This window comes from Lepidochelys olivacea (assembly GCF_965140295.1).
Source record: "Lepidochelys olivacea isolate rLepOli2 genome assembly, chromosome: 8".
Taxonomy (NCBI): Eukaryota; Metazoa; Chordata; order Testudines; family Cheloniidae; genus Lepidochelys; species Lepidochelys olivacea.
The window spans coordinates 73,160,778-73,187,934 of NC_140418.1; the positions used below are offsets into that span (position 1 = coordinate 73,160,778).

At 42.1% G+C, this 27,157-nt stretch overlaps 1 long non-coding RNA gene across 2 annotated transcripts in view; it reads right to left on the minus strand.

The window, feature by feature from the left end:
• Nucleotides 1-27,157, minus strand: part of LOC311524865 — a 134,869-nt gene that overhangs the window by 46,936 nt on the left and 60,776 nt on the right. The window contains exons 5-10 of one of the 2 annotated variants that reach the window (XR_014712631.1): nt 24,891-26,184; nt 17,840-18,392; nt 16,699-16,752; nt 12,667-12,812; nt 9,568-9,711; nt 5,664-5,705 (exon numbers count right to left, since the gene is read on the minus strand). This is a non-coding gene — a long non-coding RNA (uncharacterized lncRNA). The remainder of the gene's footprint in view (nt 1-5,663; nt 5,706-9,567; nt 9,712-12,666; nt 12,813-16,698; nt 16,753-17,839; nt 18,393-24,890; nt 26,185-27,157) is intronic. The other variant, XR_014712632.1, reaches the window with a different exon arrangement.

The following is a 27,157-nucleotide window of genomic DNA, read 5'->3' on the forward strand; positions in this document are numbered from 1 at the left end:
CCCACTCCTCCCTTTCTTCCCCTCCATCCCCGCACAGCAAGCAGGAGGCTCCGGGGAGCATCTCCAAGGCAGAGGGCAGGAGCAGCACATGGCAGTTGGGGGAGGGATATCTGAACTGCTGGCAATTGGTAGCCTGCTGAGCAGCTGCTGCACAGGAACTTCGGGGAGCGGGGAGCTAATAGGGGGGCTGCCGGTCCACCCTGGTTCCAAGCCCCCACCAGCTAGCTGCAACGGGCTGCGCTTCCTGCAAGCAGTGGACAAAACAGGCAGCTGCCAGACGTTAGAAGGTGTTAGACGCTAGACGTTGCACAACTTTAAACGAGCATGTTCCCTAATTGATCAGCAACGTAACAACGAAACAACATTAACCGGACGACTTTAAGTGAGGAGTTCCTGTACTTCCCTGGATCCTTCTTCTTCCCTTTTTTAAAGATGGGCACTACATTAGCCTGTTTCCAGTCATCCAGGACTTCCCCGGTTTGCCCTGAGTTTTCAAAGACAATGGCCAATGGCTCTGCAATCACATCTGCCAACTCCTTTAGCACTCTCGGATGCAACTCATCCGGCCCCATGGACTTGTGTTCGTCCAGCTTTTCTAAATAGTCCTGAACCACTTCTTTCTCCACAGAGGGCTGGTCACTTCCTCCCCATACTGTACTGCCCAGTACAGTAGTCTGGGAACTGACCTTGTTCGTGAAGACAGAGGCGAAAAAAGCACTGAGTACATTAGCTTTTTCCACATCCTCTGTCACTAGGTTGCCTCCTCCATTCAGTAAGGAGACCACACTTTCCTTGGCTTTCTTCTTGTTCCTAACATACCTGAAGAAACCCTTCTTGTTACTCTTAACATCTCTTGCTAGCTGCAACGCCAAGTGTGATTTGGCCTTCCTGATTTCACTCCTTCATGCCTGAGCAATATTTTTATACTCCTCCCTGGTCATTTGTCCAATCTTTTTCACGCATATGGTTGTGATTACATTATTTAAGTTACTTTAAAAATGTGGTTTCTTAGCACAGTCCCCAAACAGACACAATGTGGGCTCTTTTCTCAGTTCAGTGCTTGAGAATGTATGTAGGTAACTCCCATTAAAGCTAGTTTCTTCATTTAACCCCGATAAAAATCAGCTAAATTTGAATGAATAAAATTCCCCAAATATCTCCAAGAGACTATACCTCTGCCCTTAAAAAAAATAAAGCTCAGACAAGATTGTGTCTATTTTAAGCTGATTTTAGCTGCCTACCCAGCAGGTGACATTGTAACTCCCACTACAGCCTCTGTGTGTGGTAGCATACAGGAAATGTAAAAGCCCTGCAATTGGCTGGGGGAGAATTCCGTTGACAGGAGGGGAACAGCAGAACAGTCCATAGGCAGACCTGGCATAGGAAAGGGTACACCCTGAAGTAGAGCAATTCCAGAGGACAAAAGCAGGATGGATTGATTTAAGTCACCAAGTGGAAAGCCTCGATTTAAATCATCAATTTTAATTAACTTTTCCATTTGTACTTCAGTTATTTTCTAAAGAACCCTCACTGGTTGATATAACTATTAAAACACATTAATTTATAACAAAATAGAGCCTTTACACTAGATTTGGTAGATCTTTTTTCTACCTAGGAGGGTACACTGTAAGTATCTATGATTTTTTAATATAACTCAGTATTTTCAGATTCTTACTAATTGTACATTTTTAGTATGATAGAAAATGGCAAATGATACATTTGCTTATATACTAGATCATTAACTTTTTGCTCATGATTTTCAAGCTGCATTAGGACAGTAACTGGAATTTAATTAAACATACGAAACAGCACAAAATTTATTTGTGTTAAAACAACCTTAAAATATTTTGGATACATAGACTTCTCTTATATAAACATATTTCACATTACAAGTACATAATTTATTAAACAGAGGGATTAACTATAATCAGTGAATTAAACTGATGATTTCAGGTCAGCCTGGGAAATTTTTCAAATATGCCTTTGTGAAAGAGACTCAAACTTAAATTCCTAGGCTCGTCTAAATCTCTTGAAAATGAAACAATTTCTTAAGTTACTTAGGCTGACCTATTGTGCCATATTTATAAAGCTTGACCTCAAATGTTAGAAGCTTTTGCCCTTGATTCTTTCTTTATATAGAAAAGGAAACTTTAACTCAAAGTCTTTTTTAAATAGGCTCATGAATTCAGCATCTTTAAGTGTTTTAAGAAAAGAAAAGGAGTACTTGTGGCACCTTAGAGACTAACCAATTTATTTGAGCATGAGCTTTCGTGAGCTACAGCTCACTTCATCGGAAGTAGCTCACGAAAGCTCATGCTCAAATAAATTGGTTAGTCTCTAAGGTGCCACAAGTACTCCTTTTCTTTTTGCGAATACAAACTAACACGGCTGTTACTCTGAAACCTGTTTTAAGAAAGTATAATAAATGTAAGCATTCACATATTATATATTAAATTCAGATTTAATTTTAAACAGGTTAATTTTTAAAAAGAAAAAATATATAATTTAAATTAAATCCAAAGACTCTGATTTAAATTAAAAAATTATTTTTTTAATTATCAATTTTTATTCACTCTGGTTAAAAATTATTTAAAGCCACCTTTGCCCCACTCCCTCACTCCACCCCAGGTTGCATCTTCTTTGTTGCATCTTCAGAAGGTGCAGTAAATGGGTCTTACACTGTTTGTAAAGAAGAGTATAAGCTTACAGCACCCGAAGAGAACAGTACTAATCAGAGCCATCCTGTCCATAAGATGGACTGGGGCAACCGCCCCAGTCTCCGCACTTTGGGGGGGGCCACGCTTCAGGACGCGGGGTCCAAAGCAGCCAAGGGAGTGAGCGGGGGGCCTGGCGCTGGCAGCAGCGAGCGACCTGGCCCCAATCCGCCCCACTCCACCCCGCTGGCCCCCGGCGTCACTTGGGGGAGGGGGTGGAAGCCAGAAAGAGGTGAGGCAGGTGCGGGGGTTGAGGGAAGGGGTGGAATGGGGTGGGAAGTGGGTGGAGCACAGGCCGGAAGAGGTGGGGTGGGGGCAGGGCAGGGGCATTGGGGGAAGGGGTGGAGTGGGGCAGGTCCTGGGCTGGAAGGTGGGTGGGCTGGCCAGGGCCCCACACACCCCTGGGGACAGCCCTGGTACTAATTAATAAGAATATATTAATTTAACTGGGGAAGTAGGAAAAAAGGGTTCATTACAATTGCTAGTTTTGTACATGTCAAGGTTCCTCCCCCACTCTGAACTCTAGGGTACAGATGTGGGGACCTGCATGAAAAACCTCCTAAGCTTATCTTTACCAGCTTAGGTCAAAACTTCCCCAAGGTAACAAATATTACCCCCGTTATCCTTGGAATGGCCGCTACCACCACCAAACTAATACTGGTTACTGGGGAAGAGCTGTTTGGACGCGTCCTTCCCCCCAAAATACTTCACAAAACCTTGCACCCCACTTCCTGGACAAGGTTTGGTAAAAAGCCTCACCAATTTGCATAGGTGACCACAGACCCAGACCCTTGGATCTTAAGAACAATGAACAATCCTCCCAACACTTGCACCCCCCCTTTCCTGGGAAATGTTGGATAAAAAGCCTCACCAATTTGCATAGGTGACCACAAACCCAAACCCTTGGATCTGAGAACAATGAAAAAGCATTCAGTGTTTTACAAGAAGACTTTTAATAAAAAATAGAAGTAAATAGAAATAAAGAAATCCCCCCTGTAAAATCAGGATGGTATATATCTTACAGGGTAATTAGATTAAAAAAACATAGAGAACCCCTCTAGGCAAAACCTTAAGTTACAAAAAAGATACACAGACAGAAATAGTTATTCTATTCAGCACAATTCTTTTCTCAGCCATTTAAAGAAATCATAATCTAACACATACCTAGCTAGATTACTTACTAAAAGTTCTAAGACTCCATTCCTGTTCTGTCCCCGGCCAAGACGACTACAGACAGACACACAAACCCTTTGTTTCTCTCCCTCCTCCCAGCTTTTGAAAGTATCTTGTCTCCTCATTGGTCATTTTGGTCAGGTGCCAGCGAGGTTACCTTTAGCTTCTTAACCCTTTACAGGTGAGAGGAGCTTTCCCCTGGCCAGGAGGGATTTCAAAGGGGTTTACCCTTCCCTTTATATTTATGACAGTACAAGTGGTAGATTCTCACGCAATAATTCATATTGTCTTGTGATCTCAAGGTTTGGCATACAAAACTGAAAACAGTTATATACTTCTTTGCAGCAGCATCTCTGATTCCTAAGTCAAACACTAACATTTTCCAATTATGACCACAAAGTAACTTATTAACAAAAATTAGCTTCACTAAAATCAGAAAACATTACCTTATTATGATCCTTTTTGCAAACCTCATGTAACATTGTGATAGGGCGGCTGCCCCTCACTGGCAGAAAAGGCGTTAAAAGCAGCCCCAGAGCAGCAGCGCCGGAGGCAGCCAATTAGAAAGGCGCTGAAAGAAGAAGCAGCCAATCGCCAGGCAGGCTCATATAAGAAGGGCTGGAGAGCAGTAGCTGACTGGAGGTTGAGGGGAGAAGACCAGGCGCCGAGAAGGAGGGCCAGCACCTGGGACAAAGCAGTGCTACAAGCAGGGACCAGGGGAGCTAGAGAGAGCTCCTGGCTGGCTGCAAAGGCCTTCAGGCTGAGGCCCTGAGGTAAGGGAAGAAGAGGGTTATGGAGCCACATGGGAAGCAGCCCCAGGACAATGGAGTGCAGTTGCCACTGAGAGAAGTGACTGGACAGAAATTGCAGGTCACCCCGGAAGGGAGTAACACAGAGTGTGGCACAGCTGGAGGGCAGTTTTACTGAAGAAGACACTGCAGTCCTGGGAGTGGCAGAGGTCCTGGAACAAAAGTGATGGTGGCAAGGCACCACCAGAGGAGGGAGCACTGGCGAACAGAGTTAATCCCCAGGACAGCCAGCAGAAGGCGCCATAGTGGTGAGTGAGCCCCATCACAGACATACACAGTAGAAATATACTGGACTCTACAGACATAATCAAATACTGAGTAATGCTATAGTGTTTTTGAATCATAAATAGACAATGCCTTTAAAAAGCACCACCCCATTTGAGCTCCATTTGCCTCAGGCGGGGCCTGAGGCAAAGCCAGGGGTTGAGCACCCCCTGGCACTCTGGAAAGCCAGCACTTGTGTACGGAAGTGTAGATAGTTTTGAGAGACGGAAGTCACACACTGACATAGTCCAACAACAAAGATGACATCAGAAATGAGACGCATCAACTGCCACACCCAGTGACTACCGAAAACCTAAAGAGGTTTGGTGTAGCACCTGTACAGTGTTCTTGTTACTGTAGAAATCTCAAGACAGCTATGTCATACAAAATGCAAGATGGTTTCCATTCTAAAAGTGAAAGTGACGGGACTCAAAACACCAGCTGAAGTTATTCAGAAAAATCAGACTGGCTATATTATGAAGCAAGGCAGCATTATGGCAAACACGTCAGAAAGAGTGGATGGACACTGAGAAGGACTAAGGAATATGGAGAAATGTAGCAACAAGAAGAAGGAAAATGTGAAAGGAGAATCTCAACCCACCCTTAGGTTAGGATGAATAGACTGAGAAGAGGCCCAGGACACACAGTACCCTGACAAACAAATGAAAAGGAAGCACTGAAAGAGGAACAAGAGGCAAATTACCTTGACTGATGCCTTGATGGTGAGGAGTGAGAGCTGGGTTATCTATGACACAGAAAGATAACAATGATATCTCTGCAAGGACATACTGTTCTGTAGCAGAAAAAAAGCAAGCATTAAGAATAAGGAAGGAGCACTGATGCACTTAAAGGGAACCTGGAAAGCAAAACCCTAAACAGAATTAAGCACAGAAATGTTTGCTTCACTATCAATGCATATAAGTTAAGCTGTGAGGTTTCTCCCCCCTTTGTGCTAAATTTTTTAGTTTGCTTTTTCATGTCTACCTCCTTGACAAGCTGCAAGTGTGTTTCTCCCCTCCTTTGCTGTATGTGGAAGCTTCAGACAAAATCCCCTGGGCTACATATGTTTGCTTAATCCATATAACAGAGAAGAGCTAAGAGACACTATCTTGTCTTCCGAAAAGAAAGAACTTTGTACAGATTCATCAGTGGGAGGGACAGAGTTGTCAGGGTGCAGCACTGAAGTTCTGTAATCATAACAGGTGACAGATGTGTGTGAGGGATTCCTGGAGGAAACAGGGCTGAGGTTTCTGCATCCTGCAGTCTCTCTGATTTGTTTCATTGTGGCAAGAAATTCTTTTCCTTCTCACTCTCCTGTATGTGAACTTACTTCTGAAGCAGCAGAAGAGCTTTGCCAGCTAGTAGCTTGAACCTGAACTCTCTTTCTGCAGTAGAAGATATGAAGACAGAGATTTGCAGCTTCAGGTTTCTGAGTCCCAGCAATCCCTTGTGTACATTTGTCTTGAAAGAATGGAAGAAGATGGCTTTCTTTTGAGTGTTGTGTTGGGAAACAAGATGCATGCCTGCAAGATGAATACCTTGTATTCCTCCTATAGTATTTTATTTCTGTGAATATCCGATTTCATGACTTTCTAGTAATATTCACCAAGCTCATTATCAGAAGCAAGCTCCCCACAGACCTGGACACACCACCTCAAAGTGGCACCAGACCCTGACAGAACAACAGATATGCAAAACCTGCCAACGTATCTGCACTGCTACAATGATCAACACTTCCCACAACACACCTTTCAGATCCATGGGCCCGACACGTGTCTATCACAACATGTGATGTACCTCATCCAGTGCACTAAATGCCCCAACAGCAGCTATGTGGGTGAAACCTCCACACTCTCAAATGAACTCACACAGGAAAATGATAAAAGACAACAAAAAACACCCCACTCACCTGTGGGTGAACACTTTTCATAAACCAATGACTTTATATCTGACCTATCAGTCCTCATCTTCAAAGGAAACCTGCACAACACTTTCAAAAAACGAGCCTGGGAGCTTAAATTCATAACTCTGCTAGACACTAAAAATCATGGACTGAACAGAGACACTGGATTTATGGCTTATTACAACAATCTGTAACCCACTAACCCCCTCTTTTTGTGCTATGACTGCAGAGGTGTTAACAGGCCACTCTACCTTGAATGGTCCCTTATAATGTGTGCTAACTGCTTTTGCTAACAATCTGTTCCACCTTACATTTAGCTGTGATACTGGGAGCACCTTTCATAGAGACCTGAAAAAGAGCTCCATGTGGCTCGAAAGCTTGTCTCTCTCACCAACAGAAGTTGGTCCAGTAAAAGATATTACCTCACCCACCTTCTCTCTCTACTTTCTAATAACTCAAACAATAATAAAGTTTTGCAAATATAATTTGATTTCCTTACAGTAGACCTTAAATACTCTTATTCTCTGTCTCTTATTAAATACTTATTCTCTGTCCAGTACATTTTAAGCAAAGTTACTTAATAACACAGCATCAGTCTTAATACTAATAAATATTATATATTCCCTCCCAACTGTTTGATCTCCTTCTAACTTTTCTATGTTAATGGATCACATCCTTTGTCTGCTTTCTGTGACGTAAGGGACAAAGGGTCATGTCATTTTTTTTCACTTATAATGAGGACAAAAATCAAAAGGTAGAACTTCACCAATGCCAAGTACCTGACATACTCCTTTCTCCCTCTCTTGTATAGACATACACACAAACGAGCCTCTGAGAACCATATACAGCTTCCTGCCACCTATCAGGACTTTGATTTTATAAATATAGGGAGTATATTTAAACAATAGTGTATTTTATATCACTGTATCTAGCCAAGGAAACTAATTTTTAAGCTTTGTTATTATTTCTCAATCTATAAATGTGCTCTTCATTAGTACCACACCCACAAACTTTAGAATTCAATTCGCATACTTGTCATCTCTTTGCCTTTTTATCAGCCTATGAAGACTTCTCCATTTTTATGGATGAATTCTTTAACATTGCTTACAGCACCCAAGTCTGAATTTAGAATCTTCTTCCACACTAGTGTTTCCTTAGGCGGATCCTCCATCATATTCCAGAATCTGGATGTGCCATATAGAAACCTGTAATAAAGGTGAGTTGTTCCACTACCAACACCATTACCAGGAGCCAAAACGGCAATGTGCAGAAGTTAGATGTTGAACCACTTTTCTCCATGTAACAAGAGCAGGTTTAAAGAGAAGATTTCCATGCCATGTGGCATGGTGAAGACATATTCCCAGTTTTCTCCTGCTCTTTCACAATGCATATTTATAGGTTGCTGAATTCAGCTGAATGAATATTCCATAGGTGGAACTGTATGATTATCCTTAAAAGTCTAATATAGGCATTTTCTTTCCTTTGTTTCTGACAAACAGGGAAAAGCACACTCCATTAAATTCCTCCTGGCTAGTACAGTTTCCATTATCGGTTCTTAAGGCATATCTACACTACCTCACAGTTTGGAGTAAGGGGAGGTGAATAGCAGTGTGCACCAAAGTGCTGCACTATAACTCCACTGTGTGGACACTTCATGCACAAACTTAAAGGTCTTCAGTTCACGGTGCAAATTATGTAATATTGAATATATACAAACACATATATAAACACAGAAATAAAACCCTGCGAGCAAGTGATGACATACCTGAATTAACAATTTAATCAATTTTTAATAAAACTCTTAACATAAAAGCCACATCATGGTCCCAATACACTATTCATTTACATAGGTGTAAATCAGGAGTAACATCACTGAAGTCAAAGGATTTATGTAGGAATAAAAGCAGAGCCAGTATTACCATGTTGAAAGGGAAACCCAAATTCATTGAGGTGCTCATAGGGCTGTCAAGGAATTAATTGTGGCCCTTGATTCTCCGGGTTGATCTGCACTCCCTTGAGAACTAGCCCTTAGCACAGCTGGAGCACAGCATGCTTTAGCCACACTACCAGAACTGTCAATCTCAAGTCTTTAAAATTATGAGATTGGTTTAAAGACCATGAAATTTTAAAACAAATAATACATGTGAGGTTCTTTCTGTTTACCTTCTGGCCGTTTAGACTTTAGGGTTCACATTTTTAAACTTTTCTCTGTAGTCCTACATCTCTCCCACCTCAACATGCCCAGGTGCTGTGGCAGAAGTGGGTAATGGTGCAAGAGTCAGTTATGCCCCTGTATACTGGTGGATGGGATCATCAGCCTGGGACAAACAATCAGACACACCCAGTTCCATTTACAGCCCCTTTTCTCAAGACTCTGTTTATATTCCAACACAAAACAAAAGGAAATGCAGCTGAGATTATGGGACCCTCTGATAACAAAAGGGTCTGAACATCCCCAGCCTGAGGGTCCACAGGGCCTCCTCACCCTCAACAACTGCAGCCACAAGAGAGAATGCTCCCAACTCTCTCTTAGTTCCCTACTTCTCGTGGTGCTTTGGCCCTTTTTTATATTCTCAAGCTAGATCAGCCAATTCCCAGTACCTGCCTGCTGGGCTTCCCTCCAGAACAGGGCCAGACAACCCTGTTACACGAACCCCCCCCCACCCCCACCCCACCCCCCATCCTGCCAAAATTCTCAACTGACCTCACGCAGCTTGCTGATCCATTCTAGTAGCATAAAGGGGCCAAAACAAAAATGATAATCTGATGCAAAATCTTCCGTTCCTCTTCGTCAACCTCCTTCTAGAGAAGTAGAGTCCAGCTGTTTGTCCCTTCCTAAGATAGAGGTCTGTTTATACCAGTTTACATTTTCAAGGCTATCTTGGCAAGGAGAAGTGCCAGAAAATTACTTTTTGTGGGGGGGGGGCTAAGATCCTCCTTTACATTTCTAGTTTCCCCAAATAAAAGCAGCCCACGCTATGTGCTCAAAGTGGGGCTCAAAGTCTAGCTCTGTATAAATGAGAGGAAAAATCAGGGCCTAAAACTTCCTGAAATATATGCAGTATGTCTGTGATTACTGGTGGAAATGTGCCATAACATGCGTCAACGTAATTTTGGAAGCAAAATATCCAACTGGATGGCATATTGCTAGGGTTTTTTTCCCCCTTCCCTGTGATTCTATGCAAATCTTGTAGTTTTTTCCATCTCAGAGTTGTCTGCAGCCATCAGAAACACTGACTTCTGTACATTTAGCTTTCATATGAACTTGACAAGAGCCAACACTTTTGATCGATGCAAATAATGCTGATGGAGAAATTGACAAGATTTACAGACTACAGCAGTCTGTGCCTCCCTCCTCTGCTTGTCTCCCCCACCATGCCACAGTAGACAGTCCCCAAGCAATTGTTTTCCATTTCCTCCACTGTTTGTCATTAAACCTAATTAGCCACAGGGAAGAAAGAAATCCAGGCAATATTTAACATCTTCAGTTTTCATAACAACTTGCTGCAGCTCTGTTTCATACACAAAACCATGAGTTCAACAGTCAAAAGAAAGGTGAAAGAAAACCAGAAGTTTGTTTAAATAAATCTCTTTGAATCAGAGATAAGGAACAATTTAGAGATAGAGTATTTAAACTGGACTTGTTTATTTCTGTGTTAACCTGGTTTTAAATGCATTTAGAAAAGGAAGTTTACCTTCCACTGTGTTCAGCGTTCTAAATTTTAAATTTCAGTGTGATGTAAATCCACACAACACAGAGACAGTAAAAATGATCAAGCCTTAATATTCTTTTAAAAACATAGGCTGGCCATTACTTTTTTAGCAAGATTTTTGCTTGCTTTATCAGTTTAACAACTGTGATGTGTCTCTGGACTATAGGGCTAATATAATTAAATCCTATTAACACATCAGGAATAAAATCCTTTAATAGACATATGAGGCTTTGAGAGGCAGCTCATTCCTAAGCAGATTTAATATCCTTAAATTAAGCAAATGTGAATAGGAGAATGAATCTTATTAAATCTGATTAAATTTAAAAATTATTGGTTTCTTAATGTAATAAATTATCCAGTACAGGCTAGAACAAATAATATAGACCAGTTTCACATAACTCCACTCCATAACAAGTGACAAATGAAATTAAGTGTGACTGTGGGGCAAAAAGGAAGGTCTTTTTATAAAAGTCATTTTGCGAAATGAAACACCTAAATCATTTTAACAAACATTTTGAGTGAAAAACATGTGCAAATGACAGTGTTGGAGTGGGAGTCATTATTCCTCTTCAGAAAAGGAATGGGAGATAGTGGTGCTAATGTTGGTTGTTGGTTTTTTTAAATGCCATTCTGACCAATTTGTTATAAATTTTGAAAAGAAAAGCTGCAGCTTATGTTGTTGGTAGCTTATTCCTTTTCCAGAAGGCTAATGCAAATGTAAACCATCTGCCACACATTCTGCTGATAAAGCTGTAGTACCAAACAATGGACCAACAGTATTGGAATACTAAAACATACACTGAACACTAAAAAAAAGTTTGAAAAGGATTTTAACTTCCACCAAATGTACTTTTTCACTCTTCTTCCATCCAAAAACAAGTTATATGTAACATATAACAAGTAACATGATTACAGAGATTTAGGAAGAGGCAAGGATTTCTATTTAAATCTTATACTAAAGTACAAGTCAAGTTAAATCATTAAAATAAACAAATACATAACAGCTTACAAACTTAGCTTACTGATTTTGTTAAATGAAAACTGATCTAAATCATTAACAATTGAATACTGCATACATTTTTCTTTAATATGTTAGTCGTGGATTATTTTAAAGGGTGCTGGACACCCATTCAAAATCCATCAGTTCGACTAACAATAGTCTAATGCAGTGGTTCTCAAAGCTGGTCCCTTGCCCACAGCCCCCATTGGCCTGGAGCGGCAAACTGCGGCCAGTGGGAGCCGCGATTGGCCGAACCTGCGGACACAGTAGGTAAACAAACCGGTCCGGCCCGCCAGGTGCTTTCTCTGAACAAGTGGCGGACCGGCTTTGAGAATCACTGGTCTAATGTACTTTTGGGAAGGCAATACTAAAATTCCAGAATAGTGGGCCTGATCCAAAGTCCATTGAAGTAGATGAAAAGATTCCCATTGGCTCCAGTGGGCTTTGAATCAGGCCCCATGTCTGTTGTCCTGTTTTCAAGTGTGCAAGCAGAGGGAGGGTTTAATTCAAAAGCGCCTGAGAAAACAAACATTCTAAAATGTTATCTAACTTATCCTCGAACAACACAAAGACATTTGTATCAAAATAATTTGCTATGAATGTAGACAAATGAGTGGAAAAGAAAAATACTATAGCAATTTCTTCATAGCCATATTAAAAATCAACACATGACAAACCAATTCATTGTCTCAAAAATATGGGGTCTTCTGATACCATGGTGATGGGCACCAGTGTAATAACCTGGGGAGGTAAATAGATTGTACAACGTCACCATTGTGGCACTATTTTATTCTTGTAAAATACTCTAGTACTAATGAAACTAAGTTGAGTACAACACATATTGCATAATAAATGCAATACTACAATATACTTTAAAGTTTTTTCTGTGAAAAGTGAGTGTCCACCACAGTAGATTTAAAACAAAGTGGTCTGAAGCCAGAATGGTTTAGAGCACAATTGGCAACACCAATCATGTGCTGATTATTCACACACAGGATGGAAAGAATGGTATTTAATCATGACAATCATATCTGCTCTAAAATTTGGTATCAGTAACATAGGAAATATTTCGCAAAAACTGTTTACATACCTGTACATTAATGTTGATGTAATTTCAAATAGATAAATAGGCATTATTCAAAAGGATATGGAAGAACCCACTTTAAAACCTCAAGGATGATTATACAATCTTGCCATGTGATCTCCATATGCACACTAATGATTTGAGTGGATATCCTATGAAAAAACATAGTATTTCAATGAAATGACAAATCTGTTTATTTCATGAAAAACATATGCTATGTTAATTTTTGAAGGATACCATCTCCCACTTAACATAAATTCACTCTGAGGAAATCCACTAATCTCTGAGTGGAATGTGTATATTTTAGATCTCCAGTTCTTTTTTCCTAGTTCTCTTTCTACTTAATTATTTATTAAATCTGAATAACAAATAAATGTATGTTCAACAAAGCAAAATAGGTTATTCCAGAATAAAATACATCTATTTTGCCAGAATTCCTCTCTCTTTAAATCTGAAGAAAAAAAACCAGAGAGAGTGTTCTGGTTGTTTTTTAGATGGATGACAGATTTTGTTCTAATTAATCTAGAGCACTGTGTATAGAAATGACTGCAAAAGCAAACATGTCTATTAACAAAAAGCAGTGATTACTGCTTGGCATTCAGCCAGTAACTCTACATAACCAATGAATTGATGCCTGCAACTGTCTCAGTGCCATATGGGTTCTGCTGTAGCAATGAATTGGATCCAACGCAAGGTTAAGATGTGTCAAATTTAACTGGGGTTTAATTGATACTGGTAAAGAGGCTCTAAATAAAGAAACAGTGTGTGTGCTATTAGAAACAGGCTGCATGTCAGCCTGCATCCCCCAGCTTGTTGGCAAGAAAACTACACTGAGATATCCAGGAAGTTTCCAAACTCTACTTCTTTCAATAAAAAGAGAGAGAGAGAATGCACAAAACTTCAGGTTAACAAGTTTACCAGCATCTAATTGTTACTGAAGAGATACTAATCAGGTGTACATTACGACAATCCTAATTTGTTTTTGCTATACTAATTAATCTCTTTTTACAGTGAAGGCAGTCATTTTGGCAAACTATACATTCATGTTAATACGTCTATCTTCTCATGCAAAAAACTGCATTAAGAGAATGGCATGTTTGCAAGGTTCAGCACTGAAGAGCCAGGAACTGGCAAAGTTCTGTATAAGCAATACAATGTATTAGTTAATTACAGGATGACTTACTTTTCTCAAACAGTAGTAACAGAATACGATACAATCTTTACACAATCTTTTTTTTTTTAATTGTTATGTTACTCCCACTCCTTTCTTTGTCTCAATAGACCTTGTATACAAAGGGCCGCATCTTTTGACCTTTATGCTTAAAATTGTTCAACGGTACTGGACTGGTGCCCAGCAGTCTGAAAAGCTAGGAGCTACAGAGATGGCTGTTGTGGTCCCCTTGCTCTTGGGCTGCACTGGGGTCAAATAGCAGGCCATCTAAATCTGGTCCATTGAGTATAATACAGTCAAGATTGAAAAAGAGCATCCTCCATGTATCCTACAGCAATCTTAAAATGAGTTTATGCCCACTTTATCCTTCCCAGGGCCAAAATCCTGACCCCATTGAAGTCAATAGCAACACTCCCATAGATTTTATTGGAGCCAGGATTGTGGCTCAGACTTGTGCATGGGCCCAGCACTTTATCACTGTCCGGCGTGCAGATAGGCCAATGGCTCCTCCTGGATACAGTTGTACATACTCTCAGAGTCCTGCTAAGATAAGCATGTAAATATAAGCAAAGGTCAAGCAGATCTGATAATATTTTATAAAAATTCAAGACGTACAAATGTTTGAACCTTCCCAGTTTGAAATATCTAATTTTTATCGGAAAAGTTTTTCTACAACTCCAAAATGGAAATCTGGCAGCAAAGCTCACTAATAATCTGGGGAGGGGGGAACATATGAATGCCCTAAACTCCCACAGAAAATCATACAAACTTCTAGAAAGCTTTTAGACGTTGTTAAAATGCCCCCTCTCACCTTCACTTCAGACTGTGCTTCAGTAATCTATCTAAAACTGCAGTGATTTCCACTAAAATCTTCTTGTAGTTCAAATTCCGACTTTCAGATCTGGACAGGTAAATGTGCAGCTGTCTTGAACAACAAATAGTAGTATTTATATAATGTTTTCCCCTCTTCCTGATCACTGGTGAGGGAAACTGAGATACAGAGCAGTTAAAATGACTTGTCCAAGGAATGTAAAGGACTACCAGTTCAGTGCCCGAACACTGTGCTACCTTGCTGCCCTCATGTCCCCTAATGAAGAGCATATTTGAATAAGAACAAAACATGCCCCATCTTGAGAATTACTCAGTGTCTTCAAAACTCATCAAAGCCAATGGGAGTTAAGGGTGTTCAGCACTTCCCAAGGTCATCCATATTTTACAGGATCTACAAGGCTATATTCCATCAAGATATTGCACTTTATAAAGAGTGAATTTCAAAAACATTAGAAGTAGGATCAAATTAAATACTCAAATTTTGAGTGGTTAGCTAAATGTAAGAGCTCAGTATTATTATTAATAAACAATATTTCAAAGTTATCTGAACTTCTTTGAATCTCACAAAAGGGTTCACTTTCAGTTTGGGATGAAAACATAGGTCAATTCTTATTTTATCTAAACCATTTCACCCAACCCTACTTAAGGTAACAACAATAAAACACAACAGAAATTTTCAGAAATGACTGCAGACACCTTAAAGGGGACTTTCAGAGGGTAGCTGTTGAGCCATTTCTGAATATTCATCCCCTTTTAAGGTGTCTCAAGTTGGGCACCCAAAAAGTGAGACACCCAGAATCACTAACCACTTTTGTGGCTCACGCTGATCTTTAATTACTTAAATGAAATTTCCATAAATGTTGTGAAACTGACATAGAAGAGCATGAGACAATTTTTTTAAGACTGGATAAATTTCTCAAACCAAGACTGCAGGAAGCTACTGTACAATCTTTAGGAAGTATTCTTCTAGTAATATGTACACACACAACTAAAACAAAATGTACCTATTTGTGGCTCGGTTTGAATTAACCATCTACTGTACATCTGAGCAATCCATGGCTAAAGTGGAAGGTTACATGCTGGTCTCAAATGCATATAATTAGAAAGATGAAATAGCAAGTCAAGGAGAATGATGCCTATTAATCAAAGCTTTTAGTTAAACTATCTCAGCACTGTGTTCTTATTAGGTATCTCCCTTATTTAAGTAGCAGGAACACCATATAATTTGAATTCCTTCAGAAATTTCTGTGCTTTTGCCTCCCAAATCAGTACACTGAACATCAGTGTTTACAACCTACAATTCAGTTTTGCGTTCCTACCTCAAGCCGTATCAACCAATTTTTCTAAAACAACCATTTACTCTTTCCCCAGCATCTTATGCCTTTCTATCTTCCATTACTTCTCAGCTATTCTGTCAACTTTTTGTAATAATATCTTATTTGTGCAGCTTACTTTCTTTTTTTAATTTTCTAATCTTTTTGATTGAATATTGGTACATTTTGCCAGACGTAAAAATGTTTTAAAATAAATTGTAACAATTTCTGTTTGCCCTGCTCTGCTTAGAGGGTTCTAATCCATTAGGTAGGTTTTTGTTTGTTTGTTTTTGGCATTGTTTTTAAACCTGTAGGGAATAAAGATTATGTAGAACAGCACTGTTTCTGAGATGTAACATATTAAGCAGAAGAGCTATTTATACTTAAGAGACAGGGCACCATTATTTATACTTTAAAAGGCCTCCTAGGTTGGAAACAGAAGAAAAATTACTGTATCTATAGAGCCAATTCTTGATATTTGTCAGAAAGATGTAACAGAGTCGTTGTTCTAAAATTCTCTATATGCAGGAACTTCAATCAATACACTTCTACAAATAAACGTTTACCAGGGAAAAAACTTCTGTGTTGCTTATTAACGTTCAGTAGTATTATGTGCTATAAATTTTTAACCAAAATGTGCAACCCAATCTTATGTAGCCTATAACATAAACAATGAAAAAATTATTTACTACTGTACTTTTAATGCTTCACTGAATAGCTCACCTGGAAACTGAGCTAGATTTTCTTCCTCTCTGTCCTTTGAAAGAATGTATGTGTCTGAAAGACAAGATTGCCATGTTACTGCCAATTCTCTAATACACAGTCTTGTACACTGGAAATCAGTATGGAACACTGCACTCACATCTCCTGTAACTTTTTACAGCCTTTAAATTGCCAGTCTTCTGACTACATTTCTTCAAACAATATTGCCATCTGACTGATATCAATCAAACAGTACTGCCCTATGATGTCAGGACTCACAGAGTCATGCCACTTGACTGAATTCTGATTACCTCTGTATTCAGGAAAATAAATGTGATTTTTTTTTTTTAGATCACAGCCATGAGCTGTGAGTATTTAATAAAAGCAATTCTGACTTCTCATTTGGAAAGAATAATGCCAAAAATATTACCCTTGGGCATATCTGCCTCCAGAGAAGCTTCTTCCTTTGTGTACTCTATTTAGTTAATCTTCATGAAGCTAGGCAAGTTTCTAGCAGCTGATGATAAAAATGCAGAAGTTTAACCTCTGATTTAAGTTTTGATCTGCCATAGGCCAAACTGGCTCACAAATCTCCCACACGCCCCTAGTACTACAGAGGAGGAGCTGTACTCGGTAAACATTCCCTGTGCTATTTTCTACTATGCTGTGATAGGGCAGATTCCATCAGCTATCTTTTTTTCTTTTAATTGAGTGCTTGTTGAAGCATGACTCAAAGATAGGAGCCCTGGCTCAGAAATAAAAATTGGAGCTCAAATTCCCCATTGCTTAATTCAGACAGGGAAAGAATCCTATTGGTTTTGCAGGGCTTGGGGAGCAATGTGCAGAAGTTCCACCCTGAGGCATTAGAATTGCTGCTCAAGGTGAGTGCTGCAGCCACCTAGACAACATGGAGGTGGAAGGGGGCAAGAAGCGGGCAGGGACATGTCAGGAGGCATTTGCCCACAAAACTGTGTTGAACATTAGACTCATAATGAGGAATTCTCAGATCCTTTGGAGAAACCAACTTTTGAAATTTTTTTCCTGCATCTCCCTTTGTCCCTTTGTGTCTCATCTCTCCATTTTTTTCTCCTCTCTGATTTCACACATATACCCCATTCCCAACAAACAAACAAAATAAACAGAACTTATAGAGGTAATTTACCTTTATAGTGCATCCAACTCCTGGATCCTGCCACAGTGTTACTTTTTGTCCTGCTCCAGTGTTGCCAGTTCTGCTGCTCCTCTGCCCCCAAATCCTGTCTGTAACCTGGTCTACACTAGGAGTTGAGGTTGAATTTAGCAGCGTTAAATCGATTTGATCCTGCACCCGTCCACACGTCGAAGCCCTTTTTTTCGACTTAAAGGGCTCTTAAAATCGATTTCCTTACTCCACCCCCGACAAGGGGATTAGCGCTGAAATCGGCCTTGCTGGGTCGAATTTGGGGTACTGTGGATGCAAGTAGATGGTATTGGCCTCCAGGAGCTATCCCAGAGTGCTCCATTGTCATCGCTCTGGACAGGACTCTCAACTCAGATGCACTGGCCAGGTAGACAGGAAAAGGCCCGCAAACTTTTGAATTTCAATTTCCTGTTTGACCAGCGTGGCAAGCTGCAGGTGACCATGCAGAGCTCTTCAGCAGAGGTGACCATGATGGAGTCCCAGAATCGCAAAAGAGCTCCAGCTTGGACCAAATGGGAGGTACGGGATCTGATCGCTGTATGGGGAGAGGAATCCGTGCTATCAGAACTCCATTCCAGTTTTCGAAATGCCAAAACATTTGCCAAAATCTCCCAGGGCATGAAGGACAGAGGCCATCACAGGGACCCGAAGCAGTGCCGTGTGAAACTGAAGGAGCTGAGGCAAGCCTACCAGAAAACCAGAGAGGCGAACAGCCGCTCCGGGTCCGAACCCCAAACATGCCGCTTCTATGATGAGCTGCATGCCATTTTAGGGGGTTCAGCCACCACTACCCCAGCCGTGTTGTTTGACTCCTTCAATGGAGATGGAGGCAACACGGAAGCAGGTTTTGGGGACGAGGAAGATGATGATGATGAGGTTGTAGATAGCGCACAGCAAGCAAGCGGAGAAACCATTTTTCCCGACAGCCAGGAACTGTTTCTCACCCTGGACCTGGAGCCAGTACCCCCGAACCCACCCAAGGCTGCCTCCTGGACCCGCCAGGCGGAGAAGGGACCTGTGGTGAGTATACCTTTTAAAATACTATACGTGGTTTAGAAGCAAGCATGTTTAATGATTAATTTGCCCTGGCATTCGTGGCTCTCCTGGATATACTCCCAAAGCCTTTGCAAAAGGTTTCTGGGGAGGGCAGCCTTATTCCATCCACAAAGTAGGACATTTTACCACTCCAGGCCAGTAGCAAGTACTCGGGAATCACTGTAGAACAAAGCATTGCAGTGTATGTTTGCTGGCGTTCAAACAACATCCGTTCTTTATCTCTCTGTGTTATCCTCAGGAGAGCGATATCATTCATGTCACCTGGTTGAAATAGGGTGCATTTCTTAAGGGGACACTCAGAGGTGCCCGTTCCTGCTGGGCTGTTTGCCTGTAGCTGAACAGAAATGTTCCCCCTTTTTGCCACGGGGAGGGTAGAGGGGCTAGCCACGCACTGGGGGGAGGCAAAGTGAGACCTTGTAACGAAAGCACATGTGCTATGTATGTAATGTTAACAGCAAGGTTTACCATGAAAGAGTGTACCCATTGTTCTAGAAAATGTGTCTGTCTTTTTAAATACCACTGTCCCTTTTTTTCTCTCCACCAGCTGCATCTGTTTCAAGAATCACAGGATCTTCTCCTTCCCAGAGGCTAGCGAAGATTAGAAGGTGAAAAAAACGCACTTGTGATGAAATGTTCTCTGAGCTCATGCTGTCCTCCCACACTGACAGAGCACAGACGAATGCGTGGAGGCAGACAATGTAAGAGTGCAGGAAAGCACAAAATGACCAGGAGGAGAGGTGGTGGGCTGAAGAGACGGCTGAAGCTGAAAGGTGGCGGCAGCGTGATGAGAGGAGGCAGGATTCAATGCTGAGGCTGCTGGAGGATCAAACCAATATGCTCCAGCATATGGTTGAGCTGCAGGAAAGGCAGCTGGAGCACAGACCACCGTTACAGCCCCTGTGTAACCAACCGCCCTCCTCCCCAAGTTCCATAGCCTCCTCACCCAGATGCCCAAGAACGCAGTGGGGGGGCCTCCAGCCACCCAGCCACTCCACCCTAGAGGATTGCCCAAGCAACAGAAGGCTGGCATTCAATAAGCTTTAAAGTTTTAAACTTTTAAACTGCTGTGTGGCCTTGTCCTTCCCTCCTCCACCACCCCTCCTGGTGCTTCTCTCCTCTACCACCCCTCCTGGGCTACCTTGGTAGTTATCCCCCTATTTATGTGATGAATGAATAAAGAATGCATAAATGTGAAGCAACAATGATGTCAAGAATTATAACATTCATTAACCAGTCAGAGAACACTTCAATCTCTCTGGTCACGCAATTACAGACATGAAGGTCGCTATCTTACAACAAAAAAACTTCAAATCCAGACTCCAGCGAGAAACTGCTGAATTGGAATTCATTTCCAAATTGGATACTATTAATTTAGGCTTAAATAGAGACTGGGAGTGGCTAAGTCATTATGCAAGGTAGCCTATTTCCCCTTGTTTTTTCCTACCCCCCCCCTCCAGACGTTCTGGTTAAACTTGGATTTATGCTGGAAATGGCCCACCTTGATTATCATACACATTGTAAGGAGAGTGGTCAGTTTGGATGAGCTATTACCAGCAGGAGAGTGAGTTTGTGTGTGTGGGGCGGGGGGGTTGAGAAGACCTGGATTTGTGCTGGAAATGGCCCACCTTGATTATCATGCACATTGTAGGGAGAGTGGTCACTTTGGATAAGCTATTACCAGCAGGAGAGTGAGTTTGGGGGGGGGGGGTGAGAAAACCTGGATTTGTGCTGGAAATGGCCCACCTTGATTTTCATACACGTTGTAAAGAGAGTGGTCACTTTGGATGGGCTATTACCAGCAGGAGAGTGAGTTTGGGGGGGGGGGGGTGAGAAAACCTGGATTTGTGCTGGAAATGGCCCAACTTGATTATCATACACATTGTAAGGAGAGTGATCACTTTAGATAAGCTATTACCAGCAGGAGAGTGGGGTGGGAGGAGGTATTGTTTCATGGTCTCTGTGTATATAATGTCTTCTGCAGTTTCCACAGTATGCATCCGATGAAGTGAGCTGTAGCTCACAAAAGCTTATGCTCAAATAAATTGGTTAGTCTCTAAGGTGCCACAAGTACTCCTTTTCTTTTTGCGAATACAGACTAACACGGCTGTTACTCTGAAACCTGTCTTTATTGCCTCTGCAAGTGGTGATCGAAGGGAGAAGGAGAGGGTGGTTAGCTTACAGGGAAGTAGAGTAAACCAAGGGGCGGGGGGTTTCATCAAGGAGAAACAAACAGAACTTTCACACCGTAGCCTGGCCAGTCATGAAACTGGTTTTCAAAGCTTCTCTGATGCGCACCGCGCCCTCCTGTGCTCTTTTAACTGCCCTGGTGTCTGGCTGCGCGTAACCAGCAGCCAGGTGATTTGCCTCAACCTCCCACCCCGCCATAAACGTCTTCCCCTTACTCTCACAGATATTGTGGAATGCACAGCAAACAGTAATACCAGTGGGAATGTTGGTTTTGCTGAGGTCTAACCAAGACAGTGAACTGCACCAGCGTGCTTTTAAATGTCCAAATGCACATCCTACCACAATTCTCCACTTGTTCAGCCTGTAGTTGAACAGCTCCTGACTACTGTCCAGGCTGCCTGTATATGGCTTCATGAGCCATGGCATTAAGGGGTAGGCTGGGTCCCCAAGGATAATTATAGGCATTTCAAAATCCCCAAAGGTTATTTTCTGGTCTGGTCTGGGAATAAAGTCCCTTCTTGCAGCTTTTGAAACAGACCAGAGTTCCTGAAGATGCGAGTGTCATGTATCTTTCCCAGCCATCCCACATTGATGTTGGTGAAACGTCCCTTGTGATCCACCAGTGCTTGCAACACTATTGAAAAGTACCCCTTGCGGTTTATGTACTCACTGGCTTAGTGTTCCGGTGCCAAGATAGGGATATGGGTTCCATCTATGGCCCCACCACGGTTAGGGAATCCCATTGCAGCAAAGCCATCCACTATGACCTGCACATTTCCCAGGGTCACTACCCTTGATAGCAGCAGATCTTTGATTATGTTGTCTACTTAGAATCATAGAATCATAGAATATCAGGGTTGGAAGGGACCCCTGAAGGTCATCTAGTCCAACCCCCTGCTCGAAGCAGGACCAATTCCCAGTTAAATCATCCCAGCCAGGGCTTTGTCAAGCCTGACCTTAAAAACCTCTAAGGAAGGAGATTCTACCACCTCCCTAGGTAACGCATTCCAGTGTTTCACCACCCTCTTAGTGAAAAAGTTTTTCCTAATATCCAATCTAAACCTCCCCCACTGCAACTTGAGACCATTACTCCTCGTTCTGTCATCTGCTACCATTAAGAACAGTCTAGAGCCATCCTCTTTGGAACCCCCTTTCAGGTAGTTGAAAGCAGCTATCAAATCCCCCCTCATTCTTCTCTTCTGCAGGCTAAACAATTGCATCACAGCAGCCCCCACAGTAGATTTGCCCACTCCAAACTGATTCCCGACTGACTAGTAGCTGTTTGGCGTTGCAAGCTTCCACAGGGCTATTGCCACTCGCTTCTCAGCTGTGAGGGCTGCTCTCATCTTGGTATTCTTGTGCCTCAGGGCAGGGGAAAGCAAGTCACAAAGTTCCATGAAAGCGCCCTTACGCATGTGAAAGTTTCGCAACCACTGGGAATCGTCCCAGACCTGCAACACTATGCGGTCCCACCAGTCTGTGCTTGTTTCCCGAGCCCAGAATCGGCGTTCCACCACATGAACCTGCCCCATTAGCACCATGATGCCCACATGGCGAGGGCCCATGCTTTGAGAGAAGTCTGTGTCCATGTCCTCATCACTCACATCACCACACTGACGTCGCCTACTCGCCCAGTATCGCTTTGCCAGGTTCTGGTGCTGCATATACTGCTGGATAATGCTTGTGGTGTTTAATGTGCTCCTAATTGTCAAAGTGATCTGAACGAGCTCCATGCTTGCCGTGGTATGGCGTCTGCACAGAAAAAGGCGCGGAACGATTGTCTGCCGTTGCCCTGATGGAGGGAGGGGCGACTGACGACATGGCTTACAGGGTTGGCTTACAGGGAATTAAAAATCAACAAAGGGGGTGGCTTTGCGAGAAACTGAATGGCCCCCTTAAGGACAGAACTCAAAACTGGGTTTAGCAGGCCATTGATTTCACAGAGGGAGAGAGGGAGGAGAAAATGAATACAAAACAATTCTGGTCTATTTCTTGTTTTGAGCCACTTCATCTATCTTTATACATCTTGCTGGCAGCAGACTGTGCAGTACGACCGCTAGCCATTGTCAACACCTGGGTGCTCGGCAGAAGACGGTGCAGTATGACTACTGGCCATCATCTTCTGCTAGCTGCAGATTAAAAGACAGTGCGGGACTGAATCGCCACGAGACGAAACAAGGGAAATGACCTGGCTGAGTCACTCCCATGTTTGCTCAGGCGCCCGGTTAAAAGAGCACCCAGGACTACGTCAATGACGGCTACCAGTCATACTGCACTGTCTGCTGCCAAAAGGCAATAAACTGTTGCTGTGTAGCAATGCAGTACCACGTCTGCCAGCACCCAGGAGACATACAGTGACAGTGAGCTGAGCGGGCTCCATGCTTGCCATGGTATGCCGCCTGCACAGGTAACTCAAGAAAAAAGGCGCAAAATGATTGTCTGCCCTTGCTTTCACAGAGAGAGGGAGGGAACGGGGGCCTGACAATATGTACCCAGAACCACCCGCGACAATGTTTTAGCCCCATCAGGCACTGGGATTTCTACCCAGAATTCAAATGGGCAGCGGAGATTGCGGGAACTGTGGGATAGCCACCCACAGTGCAACACTCCGGAAGTCAACGGCTGTCTCGGTACTGTGGACCCACTCCGCCGATTACTTGCACTTAGAGCATTTCTGTGGGGACACACACAATCAACTGTATAAAAACACTTTCTACAAAACCAACTTCTATAAATTCGACCTAATTTCGTACTGTAGACATAGCCTGTGTCTCTTCAACTGGACTCCACTTCTGCAGGAATCTACTACTTTAAAAAACAATGTCTCTTTTCCTGTGTGACTTCTACAAACTCTACAAGAAATACACACACACACATCCTGCCACCTCCTCCTCTACATGGCATTGGGCCAGAACTGCTCCTCCAAATTGGCTGAGAATCCAAACCAGCCTCCTTGCAAGGAACTACATGGATCCCCTGCTCATACACATCACACATAAAGCTTCCATAATCCTAGCTGCAAGGGCAGCTCCCATTGGGCCACTTTATTTAAAGAGCCCCCTCTTTACCCAATCAAAGATAATTGCTTAGGTAGAAGTAATGACCAGTAACAATCGCAGTGCCATGAGTAATTGGTGGATACATATGAGGGACCACACCCACAACCAAATTGGGATTGAGAATAAACTTCTTGGAGAGTAAAAATTGCCTGCAGTTAAAATGTTCTGGTGTTTAATATTACACAGCACTGTAAGCAGTGAATGACCATTTTAGTTATTCTCACCCTCCTCTGTTCTCCATTTTGGACAGGCTACTTGTTGTCCCTTTGTTCCAATTTGGTGCCCTTTTTCCAAGTACTTGTCCCTGATTTGACAGTCACAGCTTTGTTGGTGTTTGAAATTCTTTAGGTGGTTGTGTAAGTAACGGATATTGTAATCTGAGTGGATACTGCTGGCAAGTCTGCCCAATAACTAGAAAGAGTGGGAAAGGACAGGTAATCAGTGTGAAAATCTATATGCTAGTGGCAGCCTGTGTTTATGTGTCAGCTAGGGTTGCCAACCTTCCAGGATTGGCCTGGAGCCTCCGGGTATTAAAGATTAATTTTTAATGAAAGATTATGTCATGTGATTAAATCTCCAGGAATACGTCCAACCAAAATTGGCAACCCTAGTCTCATCGGGGAAAGCAGGGCTAGCTGGTTAGTACTATAGGACTCGGGGAAAGCAGGGGTCGCTCTGTTAGTACTGAAGAAGGTCACAGAAGGAGAAGACAGAAGACCAGTGTGACCTACCATCATTCCTGATCCTGTCCTTGGCAGAGGTGTTCCTGACGGCGAGTTCATGAGCAGTGGCTCTGGGTTCCTGGCGATGGTTCCTGGTCAAGAGTTCAGGGTTCTTGGTTGGGCCAGTGTGCTCACCTTGGTTCCTGCACAGATACAGTATTGTGTTTATGGTCTGTATATACTTGTTGCATACTCTTGTTTTGGGGTTTGGGTTCAGCCTTCATGCCTTTATTGTATTAAACCTATTGAGTGGTTTGTTAATAAAATCCCTTTTGGTTAAGTATATCACTGTGATACTTTTCACTGTAGGGGAAGGTTAGTGGAGGTGGGAGGCTGACAGTTGATAGATGCTGTTAGGGGGGCAACCTAAGATGGGAGAAGTCCTATTGATTTGGATTCCTAACTGCCCAGGCAGTTCAGGAGAAGTAAATGGTGTAACTCTGGGTGAACTGTGTAATGACAAAATCAGCCTGAACTTTTAAGTGGCTAGATTAGTCATAAAAGCGCTAAGTGTAGTAAAACCTGCACCAAAGCAAGAGGCCTACACACCACCACCAAAAGTATTGTAACCCATATTGCCACACCCTTGTCCTCCAAAGGAAATGGTACTCTCCTATTTCCAGAGACCCTATTGCTTTGCAGTAGCTCTTTTTCACTTAATTTTTTACTTTAATAACTGCTCTGAAGTCACTTAGGATGGGATTCTCAAAACACTCAATATTGACCTAACACTACGCCATTGAAATCCATGGAAGTTTTACCATTATTTCAGTGGACACAAAGTTAAACCAACATTAAATGCTTTTGAAAATCCCACTGTTACAATACAATCCAGAACGTTATTTGATAGCAAACCATCAGTGAAGAAAAGCAAAACCAAAGCACCTTCTGTGTACTTCTCAGCTCACACACAGTCTTTTAAATGAGCAGCTTGTTTAACTGTTCATCATAACTTGGTCATTTACCTAATAATATGAAGATTCTTCACTCTTCATATTATTAGGCTTTCTCTAAACTAGTCCAGTTCTCATAATTTATGTTTTCGCTTAAACTGTGCCCACCTTCTGCTTGTGTCTCTCATGAAAACTCAAGTTTTTGCCAGTACTTAGCTTGTGTACCGGTTGCACACTCATTCAGTCATTGCTGCTAATCTGTGAAGTTCCTTGGCAGATGAACTGTTTCTTTGGATGGGTCATTTGTCCAGGAATGGCATATGTCACAAGACAGATCAAATTCCCTAAATGCTGAATTCATTCCCAGCCAGTAAATACATCTCTGTGCCCTTGCAGACAACCTTCAGTCCCTGAGGGGAAGAAGAATACATTTTTATCAAATCCATCTTTAACACTCGTGGTGTAACTACACCCACTCGCTTATAGGTTGGACCTCTTCAAACAATTTGTTCATTCCTGATGTGGAAAAACAGGATGACTTAAAAAAAATGACTTGTTTTGATTCTCACCATCCAAAATGTTCACAGGGAATATTTCAGGGATCCAGTCAGTTTCTTATCTAACTGAACTTCTCTCAATCTTTCCCCAGAAACAGACATCTATGAACAGTCACAACATCAGCTTCTATCTTTGGGTCAATGAAACATTCCCTGCCCTGATTTTCAACCAGCAGTTTGTCCTCACCTGAGCTGCACAAGTTTCTTAAAATCATACTTTGGGAATCACTTTAGAGACACAATATACTTCTATTGGTAAGCTATATGAAGACAGGATAATATGAAACCTGGCTGTGCCAGTACCACTGTTAGATGTTACACTGCATGACCATGCTTCAGATCATAGAATATTACATGTGTAGAGCTGAAAGCGACCTCAGCAGATCATCCAGTTCAGTCCCCTGCACTCAAGGTAGGACTAAGTAATAACTAGCCCATTCATAAAAGGTGTTTTTGTAACTTGTTCTTAAACACCTCCAATGACGGAGATTCCACAACCTCCCTAGGCAATTTGTGCTCACCTAACCTGACAGGAAGTTTTTCCTAATATCCAGCCTAAACCTCCCTTGCTGCAATTTAAGCCCATTGCTTCTTGTCCTATCCTTGGAGGTTAAGGAGAACAATTTTTCCTTCTCCTCCTTGTAACATTTTATGTACTTGAAAACTGTTCTCACGTCCTCCCTCAGTCTTCTCTTCTCCAGACTAAACAAACCCAATTTTTTCAATCTTCCCTCATAGGTCATGTTTTCTAGACCTTTAATAATTTTTGTTGCTCTCGTCTGGACTTTCTCCAATTTGTCCACATCTTTCCTAAAATGTGGCACTC